At 38.9% G+C, this 22,311-nt stretch overlaps 2 long non-coding RNA genes across 2 annotated transcripts in view; one reads left to right on the top strand and one right to left on the bottom strand.

Moving 5' to 3' along the window:
- The window catches only part of LOC127527783 (uncharacterized), a 497,464-nt gene that overhangs the window by 60,619 nt on the left and 414,534 nt on the right, over positions 1–22,311 (bottom strand). The window lies entirely within an intron of this gene.
- LOC114652455 (uncharacterized) lies at positions 15,322–17,704 on the top strand. Its single transcript, XR_007934914.1, has 3 exons — positions 15,322–15,469; positions 16,119–16,233; positions 16,324–17,704. It is a non-coding gene; the product is annotated as an uncharacterized LOC114652455 (long non-coding RNA).

The raw sequence follows: 22,311 nt of genomic DNA, 5'->3' as shown, positions 1-22,311 counted from the left end.
ACAAAACCCATTCAAAAATGTGGGGGAGATTCACAAAGAGTGGACTGCAGCTGGAGTCAGTGCTTCAAGAACCACCACGCACAGACGTATGCAAGACATGGGTTTCAGCTGTCGCATTCCTTGTGTCAAGCCACTCTTGAACAAGAGACAGCGTCAGAAGTGTCTCGCCTGGGCTAAAGACAAAAAGGACTGGACTGCTGCTTTCTGATGAAAGTAAATTTTGCATTTCCTTTGAAAATGAAGATCCCAGAGTCTGGAGGAAGAGAGGAGAAGCACAGAATCCATGTTGCGTGAGGTCCAGTGTAAAGTTTCCACAGTCAGTGATGGTTTGGGGTGCCATGTCATCTGCTGGTGTTGGTCCATTGTGTTTTCTGAGGTCCAAGGTCAACGCAGCCGTCTACCAGGAAGTTTTAGAGCACTTCATGCTTCCTGCTGCTGACGAACTTTATGGAGATGCAGATTTCATTTTCCAACAGGACCTGGCACCTGCACACAGTGCCAAAGCTACCAGTACCTGGTTTAAGGACCATGATATCCCTGTTCTTGATTGGCCAGCAAACTCGCCTGACCTTAACCCCATAGAAAATCTGTGGGGTATTGTGAAGAGGAAGATGCAATACGCCAGACCCAACAATTCAGAAGAGCTGAAGGCCACTATCAGAGCAACATGGGCTCTCATAACACCTGAGCAGTGCCACAGACTGATCGACTCCATGCCACGCCGCATTGCTGCAGTAATCCAGGCCAAAGGAGCCCCAACTAAATATTGAGTGCTGTACATGCTCATACTTTTCATGTTCATACCTTTCAGTTGGCCAACATTTCTAAAAATCCTTTTTTTGCATTGGTCTTAATTGATATTCTAATTTTCCGAGATACTGAATTTGGGACTTTCATTAGTTGTCAGTTATAATCATCAACATTAAAAGAAATAAACATTTGAAATACATCAGTCTGTGTGTAATGAATGAATCTAATATACAAGTTTCACTTTTTGAATGGAATTACTGAAATAAATCAACTTTGTCATGATATTCTAATTTTATGACCAGCACCTGTATATCAAGTTTCAGCTTCATCCCATTCAAGAGCAATGGAGTGTTACTAAAAACACATTGATTTATTAATATTATTAAAATTGTTTCTTTACTTTAATCAAACAGCTATGGAGGTCACTTACTCCCAAGTGGAAGGTGGTCAGTCAAGTGGACAATTAAGAAGTCAACACAACGGTCCACCATCAGATCAGCAGAGCAACAATGGTACTTCTGGTTATCTTTCAGTAACTCACAATATTTTAAATAATTGTTTTTGTCAACTTCATTAATATACAATCTTAGGTAATAAGTCCAGCACATGGTCAAAAATAACAATAGTATAGAATTGAATAAAAATATTAGAGTATTACAGTGCCTGTGGCTAAAGGCTTATATTATATGTCAGAGGCATAATAATGTATTGTAACTAACATAATAATGTATGTATTGTAACTAAAGAGCACAAGAAAATGTCAAGCATTTGAAGTTCCAGCTTTATTTCAATTTTCAACAAAGGATGTTAAAAATAATGAAGCAAGAGAATATAGCGAATAATCACTAGGTAATGCCTCAGAGAAGAGGTCAGCTCGCCTGACATCCTAGCAATAAATGAACATCTTCTTGTTGTGACCGCCCTTATATTTGGGTGGCCTGTAAGTGGTGGGATTAGAAGGGACATCAATCTTTGTCTGGCATTTTCTCCTCCAACTTAGGGGTGGCAACAGAAGGCATATTAGTGACATTGAAGCCCTGTTCCGTATTGACCATGTCCATATGTATGTGTATATTTACAGACAACTTGTAGTATCAGCCAGTATACTGTAAGTAACAGGTGGTTGACTACTAAAATGGATTTTCTGTCACTAACAAAAAACAAAAAAAATGATTTTCACTGGCTAGGATGAAAATTGGAAATGGCAATCATGCAAACAGTTGAACAAAGCCACAACATGGCATTTTCTTTTAATGCCCCCTGGTACTTCACCATTCGACTGCCTCATAAAAAAGTTCTTACTTAACAGAAAGAGATTAGAGGAGTTAAAGGCAGGCACAGGGAAGAACATTCATAACAGGCCTTAGTTCTTCTCAAATATCTGATCAGTCCAATGCATTTCACGGTGATTATAAAGTAGACAGTCTTCTCTTAAAGTTCTTGAAAGGTTAGAATTTAATTGGTTTAAAAATTCAAAGCATATACCTGTTTCTACTAAACTTTTTTTCACTATGCAACACCCAAAAAATATTGGTAATTAAAATCAGATTATTGAATATAAGAACATTTGAAATTTGACACTTGAGAGGAGACCATTCAAATCATCAAGCTTGTTTGTTTAGGTCACAGCTAAGTTGTCCCAATATCTCATTCCAATACTTCTTAAACATTTGTGCTCCTTACGCCATGTCTTGGTGTTTTTTCCCCCCAACTCTTTCAATAAAGAAGTGCTTCCTGGCTTCAAATTAAAGACTCATCTACTTAATTTCAATCAGTGTCCATGAAACTTGCTATTTACTTGAAATGATTCTGCTGAATTTACTTTATTGATGCCTTTGAAAATTCTGACGACCTGAATAAAGTCCCCACACACTCTCCTCTGCACGAAACTAACAGGAAACTAAACAGGTCTAATTCTATGAGGCTGTCAGAGTATGATATGTCCTGAAGTCCTGTGATGCACCTGATTGCTCTAAAGTGCTGAGGTGTCATCTCAGAGGTGTTTCTTCCACAGAGATAGGAATGGAAATGGCAATGATAAAGCACTTCATGAGAATAAAACAAAGTCTGATGTAAACAAATTTATGCTACTGGAAATATCAGATGTTGCTTTTTCCTTTGTATTAGTCCTTTGTCACATGTCAGTGACATTATAGATAATGCTGTGGATGGAGTATTTACATAAACTGCCTAATACAATAATATGCCCAATAACCTCTAGTCAAATATCACCAAGGCAGAGTATGTCTTAGAGACAAATAATAAATCAACTTTTTTAAAAGAAGAAATAAGTGTGTTGTAACAAAAACATGAAGAACTACTACTTAGATGCTATTATACAAAAGACGTCAACGTAATCAAGTGAAGAGCTTCAAACAAACAATAAAACTCGTTAATCTTTCCTTAGCGATATGAACCTATCAAAGCCATTACCAAGTAGACCAATAGTCACAAAAGAAGAGAGTCAACTAATCCTTTTAGGATATAGGTAATAGTTCAGATGGAGATAGACTGCTCATTTCAACAGAGAGTTGTTACACATGAAAAGAGTCTAGATTGAGATTTGAAGCCAGGCAGAGGTGGCGTCACCAAAATGCTGTTCATCAGCAGACCAATGTGCGTGAGAAGGATCATAAAATCTTACAAGTGTCTCCAGATACATAGATGTTGACCCTTTAACTACTCTGTAGGCAGTCATCAAGGATTTGAACTTAACACATGCCACTGCAGGGAGCCAGTGTAGCAACCTGAAAAGACGAGTGCCATTAGCCTCTCTTGGCTGGTTGAACACCAGATGTGCCATTGCATTTTGAATCCTCTGCAGCAACTTGGTAGAGCATGCAAGTACTCCTGACAGTAAAGAGTTGCAGTAACCCAGACAAAGCCTGAAGAAAGAGTTGTGCTGTGTATTTCATAATATATGGTCTGATTTTGTTTATATTATACAAAGTGAATCTGTATAAATGAGAGACAGCTGCAATGTGGTCAGTGTGGCTTATCATCAGTGTGTCCATGTGAATGTGTCAATGTGACTTGTTATCAATAACCACCCCAAGGTGGTGTAATGACTTGGTAAGTGCTAGTGATAATGAACCAGAGGTAGATTGCCAGGCTAAGCAAGATATGGTGTTCCTTCATTCAGGTTGAGATATTATCGTGACATGAAAAGATTCTAGCTTAGATCGTGTATTCCTTTAGTGGGAATGATAGGTACTGCTAATAATCATTGACATAGCACAAACTGTCAAAACACACACTTATACTGGATGTAAAAAGAGAATACATTTATACGCTAATAATTCAGAAGATAATCAATTCAAAATAAAGAAAAAAAATTACAAAACGCATCCCACAGCTCTAGTATTTAAAGAGAATGCGTTCATATCGAAGAAAATTAGCCACAAACGTGAATATTATATATAATGATTCAATATACAATACAAAACAATTTATTTTTGTATAGCCCAAAATCACACAAGAAGTGCCGCAATGGGCTATAACAAGCCGTGCCTCTTGACAGCCCCCCAGGCTTAACTCTCTAAGAATACAAGGAAAAACTCCCCCCCAAAAAAACCTTGTATGGAAAAAATGGAAGAAACCTTGAGAAAGGCAGTACAAAGAGAGACCCCTTTCCAGGTAGGTTGGGTGTGCAGTGGGTGTCAAAAAGAAGGGGGTCAATACAATACAATACAATACAATACAATGTGAATTTCCTCTTGGGATTAATAAAGTATCTATCTATCTATCTATCTATCTATCTATCTATCTATCTATCTATCTATCTATCTATCTATCTATCTATCTATCTATCTATCTATCTATCTACACAGAACAGAACAAATCCCCAATACAGTATAAAAATAAAAATTTTACAAGTACGGAGCAGAATTTAACAGTAGATGATACCACATAATATGATTTGGATTTGTTTAGAGTCCTGGAGACCTCAGCCATCAAGCTGCCTCCCCCATTTGGCCAGTGCTGGGCCAGCCAATCCGATGAAAGGACCCCTCTACCCCATTCCTGCGATCCTCCATCAGGGATGACTGTACCTTAGGCAGGCAAAACAACTTTGCAAGTGGGCCGTGGAACCATGTGCCACATTTGAGTACCGAGAAGAGAAATAGAATAGGTGAGGGTTAGTAACAAATTATAACTATCATGTTACTTATGTTTTAGTGCTAATGACTAGCAACAGAGATGCAGTCTGTACAGTTAATCAGCAGCTCTAGTCAGGGTGTGCTAAACTAAAGCAATGAGTCTTCAGCTGGGATTTAAAAGCTGAGACCAAAGGGGCATCTCTTATAGTAGCAGGCAGTCCATTCTACAGTTTAGGGGCCCTGTAACTAAAAGCTCGACCTCCCACTGTTATTTTATTAATCCTTGGAATCATAAGCAGACCAGCATCTTGAGATGTTAATGTGCGCTCTGGTTTGTAAGTCATGATAAGTTCAGACAAGTAAGCCGGACCTTGGCCATTTAAGGCTTTATATGTTAAAAGGAGGATTTTGAAAACTGTCCTAAACTTAACTGGGAGCCAGTGTAAGGATTTAAGAACTGGAGTTATGTGTTCGTACTTTCTTGTTCTTGTAATAACTCTTGCAGCAGTATTTTGGATCACTGGAGTCTGTATAAAGAACAGTTTGAACATCCAGTGAACACCGCATTGCAGTAGTCAATCCTACTAGAAATAATTGCATGAATTAATTTCTCAGAATCCTGTTTATTTAGAAAGCGCCTTTATTTCCCAACATTTTTAAGATGGAAGAAAGGTGATTTGGACAACTTTGTAATATGCGCGTTAAATGACATGCTAGAGTCAAAGATAACTCCTAGATTGCGGGCTGATTCAGTAAAATTAATGGTGATTCCAACTGAGTTAAATGATGATAAAATATTGTTGTGATCAGCGTCATTCCCGCCAACAATTAACATCTCTGTTTTATCTGTATTTAAAGACAAGTAGTTCTCATCCATCCACTCCTTTAATTCACTAACACAACTAATTAAAGACAACATTGGAGAAACTTCATTTGCTCTAAAAGAAACATATAACTGGGTGTCATCTGCATACGAGTGAAAATTATCATGATGTTTCCTAATGAGAGATCCCAGTGGAAGCATGTAAAGTGAAAACAGTAAAGGTCCCAGTACTGAGCCCTGCGGGACACCATATCTCACTTCTGTGTATAATGATGGAGTACTGTCAGCACATTTCTGTATGTATTGGAATCGATTTGATAAATAAGAACTAAACCAAGTGAGCACAGTGCCTGTAAGCCCAACATCAATAATAAAAATGCATAAAAATGAAAGGCCTTAAAAACAACATGTCTAATTACATGAAGTAAACGTGTAATAATTAACCTATTAGCTGACAATTTTCAAGACCCAGGCACCCTAGAGAACAGTTAATGCATGCACAAAAGAGGCAACAAGCACAGAGAATATAGAGAATGTTTAAGCCTAATACATATCACTGAAACCAATATGTGAAATAAACTTAACAACCATGACAGGCACAAAAGGAAGTACCTGCATTGTTGTGGTAAACAACTTTATAACACACTTTTGTAATGTTCCAATGACCAGTCGGAATAATTCTCAAGTTATGAATTCATTTCAAACTTTACTGAAATAACAGGCGCTACATAGAATTACTCCTTGAACTCTGAGTCGACTGGATATCCTTTTGTGCACTTCACCACTAGGACACCCCTTGCCTCCATAGCTGCCTAATTAATAATCCAACACATATTAAGTTGTTCCAACTATAAAGAGGAGGTGAAATAAACAAACATGGTAAATCTTTGTGCATCAGTAAAAAGAAGTCAAGCTTGACTTCTCATTACATCCATAATGGCTAAGACGGTACAACACCCTAGTACTGCATAAGTAAAACATAACATTCACCGCCGCACTGTAAGAAGGACTTAATTTGTAACTAGAAAAGAGACAATGACCAGGAATGAACAATATATACCATGAGACTAATTAAAGAAATTAATTTACTATTAGAAATATAGAAGTAATAAAGATGAAAATGGACATGTTATACTGATTCCCTTGTATCCTATAGAAGGAAACACTAAAGAGCCACTGCTTAAGACCAGTGAGATCTTGAAGCAAAAGATTATTGAAACATGTTACAGTGTTAGCACACCACACATGCTGAAGTACTTGTAATAAAGGGTAATCAGAATCTATAAAGAACAATGAAAAAACATAAGAAAATTATGTCTTTCAAAACATCCAAGCATTTACTGTCCATCACTAAATAGATGGATCTGAAAGCAAAAGTCATCAGTGACCAAGCAAAGGCTGAAAGTTGGATTTTTTTCAAACCCTGTGAACAGTCTTTGTCTTGTGCAGTTTGGACCTTCCCTCTTTAATCTGTATTTGGTTTTACCTCCACAATCCCAAAGGCATGCAGGTTAGGTACACTGAGGTCTCTGAATTCACCCCATGTATGACTGGGTGGGCCTTGAAGTGAATTGTCTTCTAGAGCTGCATCCTGCCTTACGTCCAGTGCTGACAAGATAGGATGCAACACCCCTGGAGCTTTGTCTTAATAAAGCATTTGTCAAATTTTAAAACAATAAATCATTGCAACAGAAACACTTGACAAAACAAAAATCAAAGAAAACCTAACATTTTGTTTTATTTGTCCTTTTTGATTTTTAGAAAATCTTAGAATGGCGTCCAAGTGGAAGGCCGATTGAGACTTATGACAACCAAGGAGCAAAGATTTGACATTGATGTGTTTAGGAGTCTTGGCATCATTGAATGTTTGGTTTAGTCTCAATTTTGAACTTTGACTACAGCTTCACTTAAATACATAGTTGCTGAAACTTTGCTACTCAGTTATTAGTTTATGATTTAATTATTAATTATGTCAATCTGCAGCATAAAGATTTCTGAAGTCTGGTACCTGGTATTTATAGTTGTAAAAATCTGTGAAGGCCATATTTTAGAAAGTGTACCCATCTGTTATTTTATTACTTATCATTTAGTGTCTTTGACTAATGATATGACTAAATATCCATTCTTTTCCTCTATAGAGCAGAGAATCTTCTCATTTTGCTGTAAGCTCTTTATACTCGTCATAATCCTCGTAATAGTGATTGGTGTAGTGATCTATCTGTCTGTGAGAGGTAAGTGTAACGATCCTTCTATAATTATTATATCCTGTTTTGTCAACCTATTAATGTTCCACGTAGTTCACAAATGATTGATGCCTGCTGTTTAGGACAGTGACATTGGAGAGACTTATGTTGTGAGGACATAGCAGTGTGTTGTAGTGATTAAGGCTGTGGATTTCAAACACTGAAGTTTTTGGTTCAAATCCCACTACTGAGACTGTGTGGCCACAAACAAGTCACTTTACAGTATCTGCCTGCGCTCCAATTAGAAAAACAAAAGAAATGTAACCAATTGTACTTCAAATGTTTGTAGTAGTAGGGTGTTGTACCGTGTTATCCATTATCCATATTACTAACTGAGAATGGTAAACCGGATGGCATGGACGCAGGTACACGGCGATGGGACCATGAGACATACTGCGGAGGCGCGTACAGCGCGCGTCTCATAAACCGCACGCGAAGTCCACCGCGCACGAAGGAGTCATGGCCCAAAAACGAAAGAGCTCAACTGACGTGAATGAGTAATGAAGCAACAACGCGCCCATGGCTAACGACTACCGACACAGCCACACAAAAAAGAGGACTCTGCGCTGCAGCCCAGATTCAAACGGAAGAGGCTACGGAGGCCCCACGGGTCCATAAAGTACGGAAGGCGCAGGCGTCACCGCCATATTGTGAGTGGCACTACTGCGGAGTGAAGGCACAGGTGTCACCGCCATATTGTGCGTGGCACTACTGCGGAGTGAAGTTAGGAATAATGTGCTGCTTAGGATTGTACAAACCGCTGAATGCTTTACACCAAATTCAAACACAATACAGCTCAACGATACAAACACGAGCCCACCTGGATAAGATCAATGAACGCGGGCGCCTACAACGCGTGTCTGAAATGCCGCGGGCAAAGCGGGCACGCTCCAAAACGAACAAGCTCGACTAATGTATTTCAGGATACCCAACGCCGGGGGTAGGCAAGCGAAGTGAGCAGGGGGCGGAGCCCCCTTGTGGATGCAATAAGAAGTCAACCAAATGACACCTTTTATTGGCTAACTGAACAGATTGCAATATGCAAGTTTTCGAGGCAGTTCAGGCCCCTTCTTCAGGCAGATTGTAATCATTTCAAATGAGCAGATCATTCCTCCACATGACAGATGGAAGTGTCCCTCTGACCTAAACCTGATCAGGACACCAGCAGGGTCTGGAAATGCAGCTCTATCAGAGTTTTTAGAGACCACCATAGGGAGCTGCTGTGGAGGGACTGCCCTGGTTTCCACACAAAACTGAAAATGCAAACCTACCCTGAACAGGAGACCAGGAGCAGTTCCCAGGTCTGGTTTGAAAGGAAGCCCAATGTCTTAATTGAATCAAGTCAGAGTCGAGAAGCAGCAGGCAACACTGAACAGGAAGTGGAGAGGGGAAAGAATTTATTTGTTCTGTATAATTGTGTCTTATTACTGGAGAGAGGATTGTGTTTAATGGTGCTTGTGTGAATAAATACCTTTTATTTTATTCATATAACGTCTGGTGTTATACTGTGTCTTGGGTTTGGGGTTCTCTCACACAACATATTGCAGTACTGTATATGACAATATATTATATTTATTTTTGAAATATATTGCAGCACATTTTAAAATATATTAATATTGATTCTAATGTATTTTAAAATGCATATTCTACATTTTTTTCATTATTGTAAAAGTTATTTAGCTGCAAGAAAGAACACAAGCACAAGGCTTTTGAATGCAGTACTCTTTATCACCGCAAACCAAAAATGAAACATAAAACCCCAAATGTCTTTAGCAAGTTTAGTGCTTCATAATTGCAAAATCATATGTAGAACATATTTTAGTGCCATTTTTGCTAAACTGCAGTGGCACGAATTATACCTGTTTGGCTCATTTCTAGTCACAAGCATATGAGTAGAACATATTGGAGGACAAAGTAACTCAAGTAAGCCACAAACATATTAAAAAGTAATGCAGCAAACTGACTGGGAAGACACAGTTGAGGGGCACAATAAGGCACAGACAGTAGGGAATGGATTTGTCACAAAAGAAGAATGATTGTTGCAAGAGATGAAGGAGGACTTTCAGGTGTAGAAGGTCAAATTCAGTTCAGTTCAATACTGGACAGCTCACCAGATGATTTCATAAAGCTTGGTGATCTGCTGCGTTCACAGCGGGTAAGCGGGTCAAGCGTTCAGATAGAGAATCAAAAATGACTGGAGAAAACATGAAAGCAGAAACAAGAGAATGAGTGAAGAAGGAAGATCGAAAGGGAGATTCATGATAAGAGTGACATTACAAAAGTATGACCTGAGGAGAGGTAAAAGGAAGAAGTAGGAATGAAATGAGAGGAGAAAAAAAACAACAACTCTGATTTTGGAGACAATCAGATGAATAAAGTCAATAAGAGGAGAGAAACTGTGAATGAAGGTGAGACAGATTTGTTGGAAAGGATGCATTGGAAGGAGATGAATGGCTTACCTTTAAAGAAGAAAGAAAAGCTGCAACAAGATGATGGCTGTGTGTTTACTCCACACCCTTAGAACTACTAATGCAAGTGCTTTCCTTTAGTCATACCACACAATCTCCATTTTTTTCTATTGTCTGTTTCATGTCATCTTAAGTTCTCTTAGGTCATCAATGTACCAGGAACCAAACTAAAACATGCCCATTAGTACCTTAAAGCTATTGTAAAGACAGTTTATACATCAGCTCTAGAATCTGAATTGTGCAGAATTTCTCATATGGTATAACTTGTGAAAGAAAGCAGGGTACTGAGGTGCAATGCAAGGATTTTTTTCCTCGTATGCAGAATTTGATATCTCACATGATATACTAAAGGCCTGGATTAATATCAATAAGCTGCCTTGTAGTTGGTCTAGATGATTACCTGAATGTGATGCTAGTGTACTGTCTGGAAGTCGGAGGCGCTCACATTAAAGGCTTCCGGAGGAGGTCACTAAGTCAGTGGTCAGTCCTCTAAGCCTTTCAAAAACAGTAGAAAGCTTGTAGGCATGTCCTGGGCCACAGTTATGTGTACATGGCCTTTTAAAGGGACAGCTCTATGCTTCTGTGTTTTGAGCAGAATGGAAGCTGGATGACCAGTGCTCTTGAATGCTTCCAAGGTCTTTTTTAAAAGGACCTTCGATTTCTCTGAGTTTGGAAATAAAAGTGAAGAGCAAAAAATGTCTCACCTGACAAGGTGGTTGAGGAGTATTGAGTAACATTATAACTGAGATGAGAAGGAAGAGGCAGGTATGCAGGTTCCACCCTGTTGTATTTTGTATAGTCAGACTCCTGAATGGCTTGTTGTTTCCCTTTTGAGTGTAATTCCAAAAAACAGTTTGTTGCTGGTTTTTAGTATCTGAGTGTCATTCTGGATTTTAGTAGGCCTACGGCACAGCAGTGCCCCAGTGGTCACTTATTTTAGTAATTAATTACTCTACTTAGTAATACTCACTGATGAATTGAACTGATTCAACATAAAGTTCTTTGAAATATGTAGATAGATAGACACTTTATTAATCCCAAGGGGAAATTCACATACTCCAGCAGCACCTTACTGAAACAAAAAACAATATTAAATTAAAGATTGATAATAATGCAGGTAAAAACAGACAATAACTTTATATAATGTTAACGTTTACCCCCCCGGGTGGAAGTGAAGAGTTTCATAGTTTGGGGGAGGAACGATCTCCTCAATCTGTCAGTGGAGCAGGACAGTGACAACAGTCTGTTGCTGAAGCTGCTCTTCTGTCTGGAGATGATACTGTTTAGTGGATGCAGTGGATTTTCCATAATTGATAGGAGCCTGCTGATCTCCCGTCGCTCTGCCACAGATGTCAAACTGTCCAGCTCCATGCTAACAATAGAGCCTGCCTTCCTCACCAGTTTGTCCAGGCGTGAGGCGTCTTTCTTCTTAATGCTGCCTCACCAGCACACCACTGCGTAGAAGAGGGTGCTCGGCACAACTGTCTGATAGAACATCTGCAGCATCTTATTGCAGATGTTGAAGGACGCCAGCCTTCTAAGGAAGTATAACCGGCTCTGTCCTTTCTTACACAGAGCATCAGTATTGGCAGTCCAGTCTAATTTATCATCCAGCTGCACTCCCAGGTATTTATAGGTCTGCACCATCTGCACACAGTCACCTTTGATGATCACAGGGTCCATTAGGGGTCTGGGCCTTCTAAAATCCACCACCAGCTCCTTGGTTTTGCTGGTGTTCAGGTGTAGGTGGTTTGAGTCGCACCATTTAACAAAGTCATTGATTAGGTCCCTATACTCCTCCTCCTGCCCACTCCTGATGCAGCCCATGATAGCAGTGTCATCAGCGAACTTCTGCATGTGGCAGGACTCCGAGTTGTGTTGGAAGTCCGATATATATAGGCTGAACAGGATCGGAGAAAGTACAGTCAAATGTAACTCTATGTACTAGAGTTTTTGAGATTGATATGGATGTTTGTTATTAATTTTTTCCATGCCTGCACTCATTCCTCTGTACTGAGTTACATTTATAAGTTTATAGAGTCATTTTTGTATGGTGAGATATTTTAGCTGCAGGTTGCAATGTCATCTCCATCATCACTATGTTTGAACTCATCAAGCTAGTATAGGGCAAGTCCGGTTAACCAACTAAATGTGTGTTATTTTTGATTTTAGGCAGCAAGAGTGGTGGTGGTGGAAGAAAAACATTGAACTCCAATGGTACAGCAATTATTTTTAATATTTAACTATTTTATTTATTTATTTCTTTGCTTCTTGCTTTGCTAATTTATTTTTTGACTTATTGTATTTTTTCTTTTTTTTTCTTTGGTGCTTTGACTCACAATCCTTTAATTCCAATGTCTAAGTCACATCCTCTATCTCTGAATCCATGTTATGTTTTACAAGTTGGCCTATTAGTGACTCCTGATGATATCTTCGCTATTGGTTCCAAATGCTCTGAGACACCCAGTAACCTAACCAACAAGCCAGCCACCACATACAGCACCAACCCATGCCTAAGCTACTTTGCGAATCACGGGCATACCCAGGCCATGAGGACACAAGGTTTCTCAGCCACCTCATGGAATCACAGATAACTTGTGCATTAATGGAATGTATAAGCTTATGGTTAACAAAAACAGCTTCATGTGAGTGCAGTATACAGTAGTGCTCCGATTACATTAGGAGAAACAAACAGTACTACAAATTATCTTTTTTACATTGACAAAAACATGTTATGTTTTATATAGTATGTGTGCACCCAAACCTTATGAAAACTTGATGAAGTGCCTCACCAGTCAGCTAATGGCCAAGATATTCCTGACCTGTCGGTCAGTTCTCTGAGAAGTGATACCAGCTAGCTGATATAAACTGGCAAAACAAAATAAAGTTCTTCAGTGCGTAGCATTGTCCCCTCCAACAGTGCGAGTTGCTTCCACGCTCCCACTTCCTTCCTCTTGAACCCAATACTGTCAATAACATAACTGGATGAGTCGGCAGATGACGCAACACCAAGCAAGAGGTAGGTGTAACAGGTTCTCAGTGCTTTCATGAAAACACTCAAAACAGAACAGTGTTCAAATTAAAGTGCAGTGCTCTTTTCAAGAAATAAATAATCCTAAAAACAATGTCAGTCCATGAAGTTAAAATCCATGCTAAAACGAGAGTAAAACAAATCAGTGGGAACGATCTACCCCTAGAGTGTCGATCCTTCACTCCATTGCAGGAACATCTGTTGGGCTGCCTTTCCTACACTCGCTGGTTGGCTTGTCCGACCTCTCTACCCAAATGCTGTTCTCAGAGCTCGATTTTTGTTCTCTCTTTTATTTCTCTCTCCCCCCTTTCTGTCCCGTTCAGGATCCTCTTATACTAATGCTCCTAATGGGTCACAGGTGTGAACACGCCTCACCCTCCAAGAAATCAATGCGGTACCTGCCGGACACTCAAATTCACACTTGCCTTCACAATCAGGCAGGCTGTGGACTTCCTACCACAAGCCAATTAAAAATGTAACTAAAATACATTCAGTACATCATAGTCATTACTTTTGAGGTGTAATATGTTTGTCATGTCAACGCACATAATAATAACAATGGCTTGATGATATGATTTATTGTGCTTGCGAATCGTCCTTTAGGTGGCTTCGTGGCATTTCCCTACTTGATCAAGGGTGCCCTTATTTCCCAGCTTCTCCGAAATGCTGCGTATGCATGGATCAGAGTTGCCATAAATATAGGCATGTTTTCCCAGTCAAGTTTTCTTTTATAACTCCTGATTTATCCATGGAAAGATGCGTACACACATTTCAAGCCTTTTTTAATATATACACAAGTTTTATAAATGAGACCCCTGCGTAGTTTTCAGCTTATAGGGATGGCAGTATGGGGTTCCTAAAGGCCCAACAAGCTCAATGAAGAACTTAAAATGCTTCTCTGTGTGAGCCTTCCAGAACCTTCTTCATTACCTGACTCAGCACAGTCAGCGTGAGCTCCTGCCTATGTTAACTAACCACTAACGGTGTTAATTAACACACTGTGGAGCACAAAAGGGACTGTTTGGCTTCTATAATCCAATTTTTTATATTATTTTTGCGCTGACTCCTTTGATAGTTGAAGATCATAATGTCAGAAAGTGATCAGTCTTTCTACAGACTTTCAGGAAATTATACAAATTGTTGGCCACCTGATGACTGTAGAAATGGGGCAGTCATTTGAATCTAACATTACAACTATATTTTAAGCAAGAAATGAGATTTATGAAATAAATAGCCATGCCCTTGGCTCCGCCCACAAAGAAGTGAAACAGGACAGTGAGGAGGGCCCTGCCCGACTCTCTACTCCTGCGGTCTCACCTCCCTCTCCCCTTGGCCCGCAGCCTCTGTTTCAGATTAGCGCAAATATATCACTACTGCAAGCGAACTGTGATTCTTAGCATGATGAGAGAAGTCACAAAATCAACCTGAATGTTCAAGCAAATTCTAGAAAAAAAACCAGATCTAAATCCATTAAGTAATTCTCTTATTCGCTAGCTAAGCGGATGTAAGATATGCCCCGAGGCTCACGTGTGAGTGAGGAGGGCCCTGCACCCTTCTCCTCGGCCCTCTGTGTCTCCCTCGGATTCGTGCAAATAAATCAGAAATGCAAGCAAACTATGATACTTAGCGTGATGAGAAAAGTCTCAAAATCAACTGGAATGTTCAAGCAAATTATACAAAAAAATCTAATCTAAATCCATTAAGTAGTTCTCTCATGAAAAGCAGACAGACAGGCAGATATTGGATTTTATATATATAGAGATTCCATAATTAATTTTAGAAATGAAACTTTCTCTCTCTTGTTTACTGCCTCTCAGAACTGAAAATACTGAAACATTACTGGAGTTGTGCTGACAGAAGCTAACAGGCACTGACTCTACCACCTTGCTTTATCTTTGCAGATTCATTAAAGAAGAGCCATTTCACAAGACTGGGAGACCACTATTACCATTTCTCTGTAGTGGAAAAATCATGGTCGGCCAGCAGGGACATCTGTGCATGGCATCATATACCTCTTGCTGTATTTAAGGATCAAAATGAGTTGGTAAGGAACAGTCATGATGTGCTATTATCGAGCTGATGTGTGGGAAAGCTGCTGATGTATCTATGATAAAACAAGACACAAAAATACAGCCAGAAATGAGTCTTGCTTATGACTTTCATGTAACATCTTTTGTCTTCTACTCCCTCGCACAGAGCAGTATGTTTAGGAAAACATTATAAAAGGTCATAAAAAGTATGAACATCAAACCTGGCCAGCAGCGTGTGGTCGCCATCACAGTGGTCTGTAGAATTGCAATTAATGATCAACATTTCATTTGTAATTGAAGACTTTGCAGCACCAGTTCATAAATCAGAGTTTGGATTATTTCACCACAGGCCTCAAAGGTCACAGTGCTCTTTATTTTTTAAAAACCTCTTCAATGAAATGTCAGTTAGAGTGAGCTCCAGTGGAGCAGTCCAAGTCAATAAAAAAAGTGACACAAAGAGTGATGTTTATGTGATTAAATGGTTTAGTGACATTAAGATTCATGTGGCACAGAAGACTGATAAGACTGCAGTGTGGCACAATATCTCACTCTGTCACTCCAGTGTCACACTTCATTTACTGCCATTCACCCCAACACACTGGCAGCAGGGTGTTCACTATCAGCAATTCAGTCCATTATGATGTGACGTCTCTCTGTCTCCGGCAGGACACAGTTTTACAGCACATGAGGAACCACACAATGAAGGACGGCTACTGGATTGGACTGAAGAAAAGAGCCACTGGGTCAGTCTGGAACTGGGAGGATGGTACCCAATATAATCCACAGAGGTGGCCTTCTTGTTCTCAGTCTTTTTATCACACAGCCCTGTTGTGTTAATTCTTAGGGTGTTTCACCGTCACTCATTTCTCTCTTTGCAGATTTACTTCTAATAGTCACTCATCCCAAGGATGTGCCATGATAAGAAGTAACAGCATCCGAGCTTTTGATTGCTTAAAAAAAAACAAATTTATCTGTAAGAGTAGAAGAGTGAAGAATTCCACAGGACGAGAATAAATGTGGTAAAAAGTGTCCCCTATTGTTTGCAATGTCTTTGTCAATAGTCACATTTAAACTTTGCTTATCTAATTCACAATTGCAAATGTCTAAATGACAAACAAAAAGACATTTCTCCATAAAAATTGGATGGTAAATTATGAAAGAGTTGTCTTTAAAGCCAATCATCACAGATGAGCAAGTTTGAAGGTATTTTACAGTAAAAATTGTTTTTTGCTTTAAACACAGCATACATTTTTGCTCACAAAGTGCAAACCTGAAGCCCCCAAATGTCACAGAAATGTTTAGGGAGCTAAATAACTTGACGAGATCATCTGAGGCCATCTTTTTAGACACATTAATGTCAAGTACTTGTCTGTCAGTTAAATGGAGGCCTCTTGCTGCAGTTTGTTTGAAGGAGTCCATCAGAAAAGTTTCTAAAATTTGTGAGGTTTGTTTTTTCATTTTAGGATTTTTAGTTTTAAGTTTTGTATTTCCTCCTGGTGATCGCTGAAATAATCAACAGTTTATTCTAAGTTTTGACCAAGTATCAGTGTCATTTCATTGTGAATATTTTAGTAGTGTGGTTCAGGAGTTAGTGCTGTTCCATCACAGCTCCATTAGCCTTGGTTCAGATCCTATCCTGACCAGCTCACTGTTTCTTGTGGTTACTTTGGCTTCCCTCCCAATTCCATAGTTGTGTGTTTTTAAGTCAACTGGTCATTCTAAACTGGCCCAGCATGACTGACCATTAGAATAGGAGTGTTTATCACAATGGACTGGCCTGTTCATGACGGTCACTGAAATAATGAGCCTGCTTTACTCTACAACTGGATTATGTAATTTAGCACACATATGGATAAAAGTTCTTTTATTTTAATTAAACATATATGCTGATAATTAAAGCAGACCTTACAGCTAATCCTTTATTCATTTCTTATTTCACTTTTAGCTGATTCTCTCATTGATAACTCCTGGCACTGACCTCAGTGCTTCATTATTCAGTTCACAAACCTAAAATGTCTGCCATTCATTTGTTCAATTAAACTGATGCTGCCCTCATCAGTGCCAATACCCCATTTATAACTCAGTAGTCATATGTGACATTTCTGTGGGTGCGCATGTCTCAGTCCAGTCCACCCAAAGCATTAAGGCCCACTTCTGTTTGCCTCTTATTGTCAGTTTTTGGAGTTTTTAAACTTTATGGACTCTGAAATGCAGAAACCATTTCTAAAGCTGCACATTCTCTCACAGCTCATTTCACATCAAACAAGTCAAACTAAATCAGAGGATCACATTTCAAATTTCATTAAAAGATGTTATCACTAAACATTCTGAATTTGAGTTAATTTGTCTCTCAGACATGTCACCTTTGTGTCTTTACCAGGAAAGTGAAGCAAGTCCAGGGTGTCAAAGATGACAGTGGACATGGTGGGATGATTAACATCTGAACTGGGGGTCAACTGAAGGGAGGGGCAATTGTCAGAAATTTTACAGTTTTAATAAATGGGCAGTTTGTAATGCATAGACAAGAAAACTGCAATGGAATAAAGTAAAATATAACATATATAGAACTAAACCTATTTTTACATTTAAAAGAGAAAAATGATGGGTCAGTATCTAATGGAGATATTTTAAACTGTTTTGGTATATAATAAGTATGTTACCATTTGTTTGCTGTTCATGGTTTTAATTCAAATAAATACTGTATTTTTCAAGTAAAGGCTTAAAAGTCAAAGCATTTGTGTTATTATTACTGAGGATGCCTTTGAGAATCCCTTTGTTGGAAGGTAAAGACAGCCACAGTCTCTAGGGCTTAATATGCGTCATACGATATACACAGTGAGACAGGTTAGAAGTTAACTTTATCTGTGGGTTGTTATTATAAAAAAATGAGTTTTTCATCCTGCAACTACACGGTGGTTGAATTAATTAATTACAAAGGGAAGGGGCAGCTTCCCTAAGTACAGCAGGTTTTGACATAAAAAAAAAACAAAAAGGTAAGCTGCACCTTTCATTTTAGGTGATCTGAAAGTATATTAAAACATATACGCTGAACTAATGGAATTTAAAAGGCTGAAGTTGTGTCACTGCAATGTGCCTTATTGTCCAATACACTGGTGGGAATCCTCTACCTTACTGTTGTTGTTCTGTGTGCAGTTTGCATGTTCTCCTTGGTTTTTGTTTGGTTTTGCACTTTGTACTCCAGTTTACTCCCTCATCCCTAAAGTATACTAGTGACTCTACTGTGTGTGTGTGTCTGTGCGTGTGCTTGTTTGCATGTGTGTGTGTGTATGTGTGTGTGCTTTGCTTAGAGCTGCTAGGGCTAGACCATAGAGCTCAATGTCCAGCTCTTCCTAACCACCAGGAATCGGATTTGGTTTGTCTGAGAATGGAAGTTTGCACAAAAGTCCACAGAAGAAAATCACACAGTCCTGATAAGCACAACAATCACACAGATGGAGACTGAAGGAGATTTGAACTGTCTGTTGTGTAATTTGATCAAATTGACTTGGAAATGGCATCACTGAGCATGCTCAATGGCATTTTATGTTTGCAGAGTCTGAAACTGACTGTGACAGAAGATAAAGCTACACCTTTAATTTCAGGACACCATTACACATGATTTAATATTTTAATGGTAAAGTAATTTGAATCTAAGGTTTACGCCTTCTTTTCTAGTATGTTCTCAATATAATGTGAGAAGCACCTACTGAGGTAGTCATTTCTGTCTGTCCATTTGCCCACATGAAAGAACTCATCTTAATGTCAACTGATTGTTTTAAAATTTGGCACTGTAATATTTCAAATAAATTTGTTGGGATCATTCAGTTTTCATTGGGAAATGTTGAATAGATTGTGCAGTGCAAAGTTTTGAAATTTCAAACTCTCTTATTGAAAAAAATAGGCGAATCTGCAATCCCGTCTGTTTTAAAACAGTGAAACATTCTGTGCAAGTTAAGCTACAACTTAGTTTGCTATTTCAATTTTATCTTGAGATAAGTTACTTCAACTTGTATATTTTGTATATTTTTATCATTTACTCGTCCTGACAGCTGCTTGGATTCTACGTGCAACACCAGGGAAAGAGGCTTGCATATAAGCAGCTCATATAGCAGCAGCCTTCTCCTGTTGCTTAAGTTACATTAACCATAAAAATATTTAAAAATAAAAGCTCGCTTCTTTGAAAATTAATGGAATAAGAAAGTATTTTCTGAGCATATATAAAACGGGATTGACTGAAATAATCTTATCTGCAAATTATTATTGTAAAAAATTGAGTTTTTCATCCTGTAACTACACAGTGGTTGAATTAATTAATTACACAGGGAAGGGGCAGCTCCCCTAAGTACAGCAGGTTTTGACATAAAAGAAAACCAAAAAGGTATGCTGCATCTTTTATTTTAGGTGATCTGAAAGTATATTAAAACATATAAGCTGAACTAGTGGAATTTAAAAGGCTGAAGTTGTGTCACTGCAATGTGCTTTATTGTCCAATACACTGGTGGGAATCCTTTACCTTACTGTTGTTGTTCTGTGTGCAGTTTGCATGTTCTCCTTGGTTTTTGTTTGGTTTTGCACTTTGTACTCCAGTTTACTCCCTCATCCCTAAAGTATACTAGTGACTCTACTGTGTGTGTGTGTCTGTGCGTGAGCTTGTTTGCATGTATGTGTGTATATGTGTGTGTGTGCTTTGCTTAGAGCTGCTAGGGCTAGACCATAGAGCTCAATGTCCAGCTCCTCCTAACCACCAGGAATTGGATTAGGTTTGTCTGAGAATGGAAGTTTGCACAAAAGCCCACAGAAGAAAATCACACAGTCCTGATAAGCACAACAATCACACAGATGGAGACTGAAGGAGATTTGAACTGTCTGTTGTGTAATTTGATCAAATTGACTTGGAAATGGCATCACTGAGCATGCTCAATGACGTTTTATGTTGGCAGAGTCTGAAACTGACTGTGACAGAAGATACAGCTACACCTTAATTTCAGGACACCATTACACATGATTTAATATTTTAATGGTAAAGTAATTTGAATCTAAGATTTACACCTTCTTTTCTAGTATGTTCTCATATAATGTGAGAAGCACCGATTGAGGTAGTCATTTCTGTCTGTCCATTTGCCCACATGAAACAACTCATCTTAATGTCAACTGATTACTTTAAAATTTGGCACTGTAATATTTCAAATAAATTTGTTGGGATCATTCAGTTTTCATTGGGAAATGTTGAATAGATTGTGCAGTGCAAAGTTTTGAAATTTCAAACTCTCTTATTGAAAAAAATAGGCGAATCTGCAATCCCGTCTGTCTTAAAACATTGAAGCATTCTGTGCAAGCTAAGCTACAACTTAGTTTGCTATTTCAATTTTATCTTGAGATAAGTTACTTCAACTTGTATATTTTGTATATTTTTATCATTTACTTGTTCTGACAGCTGCTTGGATCCTAAGTGCAACACCAGGGAAAGAGGCTTGCATATAAGCAGCTCATGCAGCAGCAGCCTTCTCCTGTTGCTTAAGTTACATTAACCATAAAAATATTTTTAAAAAAAACTTGCTTCTTTGAAAATTAATGGAATAAGAAAGTATTTTCTGAGCATATATACGACGGGATTGACTGAAATAATCTTATCTTCAAATTATTATTGTAAATAATTGAGTTTTCCATCCTGCAACTACATGGTGGTTGAATTATTTAATTACACTGGGAAGGTCCCCCCCCCCCCCCATGCTCTCCCAGTCTGTCTACTGACTTCACAGGAAAAGTCACCATAGACATAAATGTCACTGCCAAGGTAAGTAAACCTCTCAACAAGGTCAACACTGTCTCCACAAACACACACACTGCTGATGGCCATGTCCAAGCTGGAAAGTGGTGTGTGGTGCTCCCGATATCTACGCAAAAGGACAAAGGTCCAAGTCTTTAGAGTCCTGGTGCTCCCTGTCTTGCTATATGGTTGCAAGATCTGGATTCTATCCAGTGACCTGAGACGAAGATTGGACTCCTTTGGTACTGTGTCTCTCCAGAAAATCCTTAGGTACCGTTGGTTTGACTTTGTATTTGTCATGGAGTCCCGAATGAGGCACATGACCTGCATTGTGAGGGAGCGTCAGTTATGGCACTATGGCCATGTGGCGCGTTTCCCCGAGGGTGATCCAGCTTGTAAGATCCTCATTGTTGGGAACCCGAGTGGCTGGACCAGGCCAAGGGGTCGTCCGCGTAACGCCTGGCTGCGGCAAAGAGAGGGTCATTTCCAGGAGGTGGGACTCGTCTGCATGTCTGCCTGGGGGGTTGCCAACTGGGATCCCGAGTTGTTTTGTCGTGTAGTGGGTGCGGCAATGTGCTTTACCTGTGCATGCTCCCCAACTTGACTTGACTTGACTGGGAAGGGGCAGCAACCCTAAGTGATTTATAGCATGGGGTTAGAAAGTGGACTGCCATTGATCTGTGAACAGAAGATTGAAGACGTAGTGACTGTTCTGGGGTTTTTGGCTACTGCAGGACATGAACAAGTTGATTGTTCCCCAAATAACAAAGACAGGCAGGATGACAACTGAAAAGAGTTGCTTAGCGCTAATACTTATTACTCTTTTGCTTCTGTGTATCTTCAGACTAGCATAAAAATCAATAAATAATTGTAACCTTTGGTATTCCTGTTATACAATAAATCAACTTCTTTCCAAGTTCTTAGTTATTTATACAATTTTAACAAATTACTGTGTTTTAATTAATATTAATAGGTAGATAGGGAACTTATTTCAGTTGTTTTCCTGCTATCGTGTAATGCAGGTAGTGATTTTATATTAGCATAGTTCATTTTATTTTTAAAGTTATTTTTCATTTAGCAATTTCACTTTATTGTCCAT

Source organism: Erpetoichthys calabaricus, chromosome 5 (genome assembly GCF_900747795.2).
Source record: "Erpetoichthys calabaricus chromosome 5, fErpCal1.3, whole genome shotgun sequence".
Lineage (NCBI taxonomy): Eukaryota > Metazoa > Chordata > Cladistia > Polypteriformes > Polypteridae > Erpetoichthys > Erpetoichthys calabaricus.
Note: the sequence above shows the minus strand (reverse complement) of the source record. Positions and strands in the feature narration are given on the sequence as shown.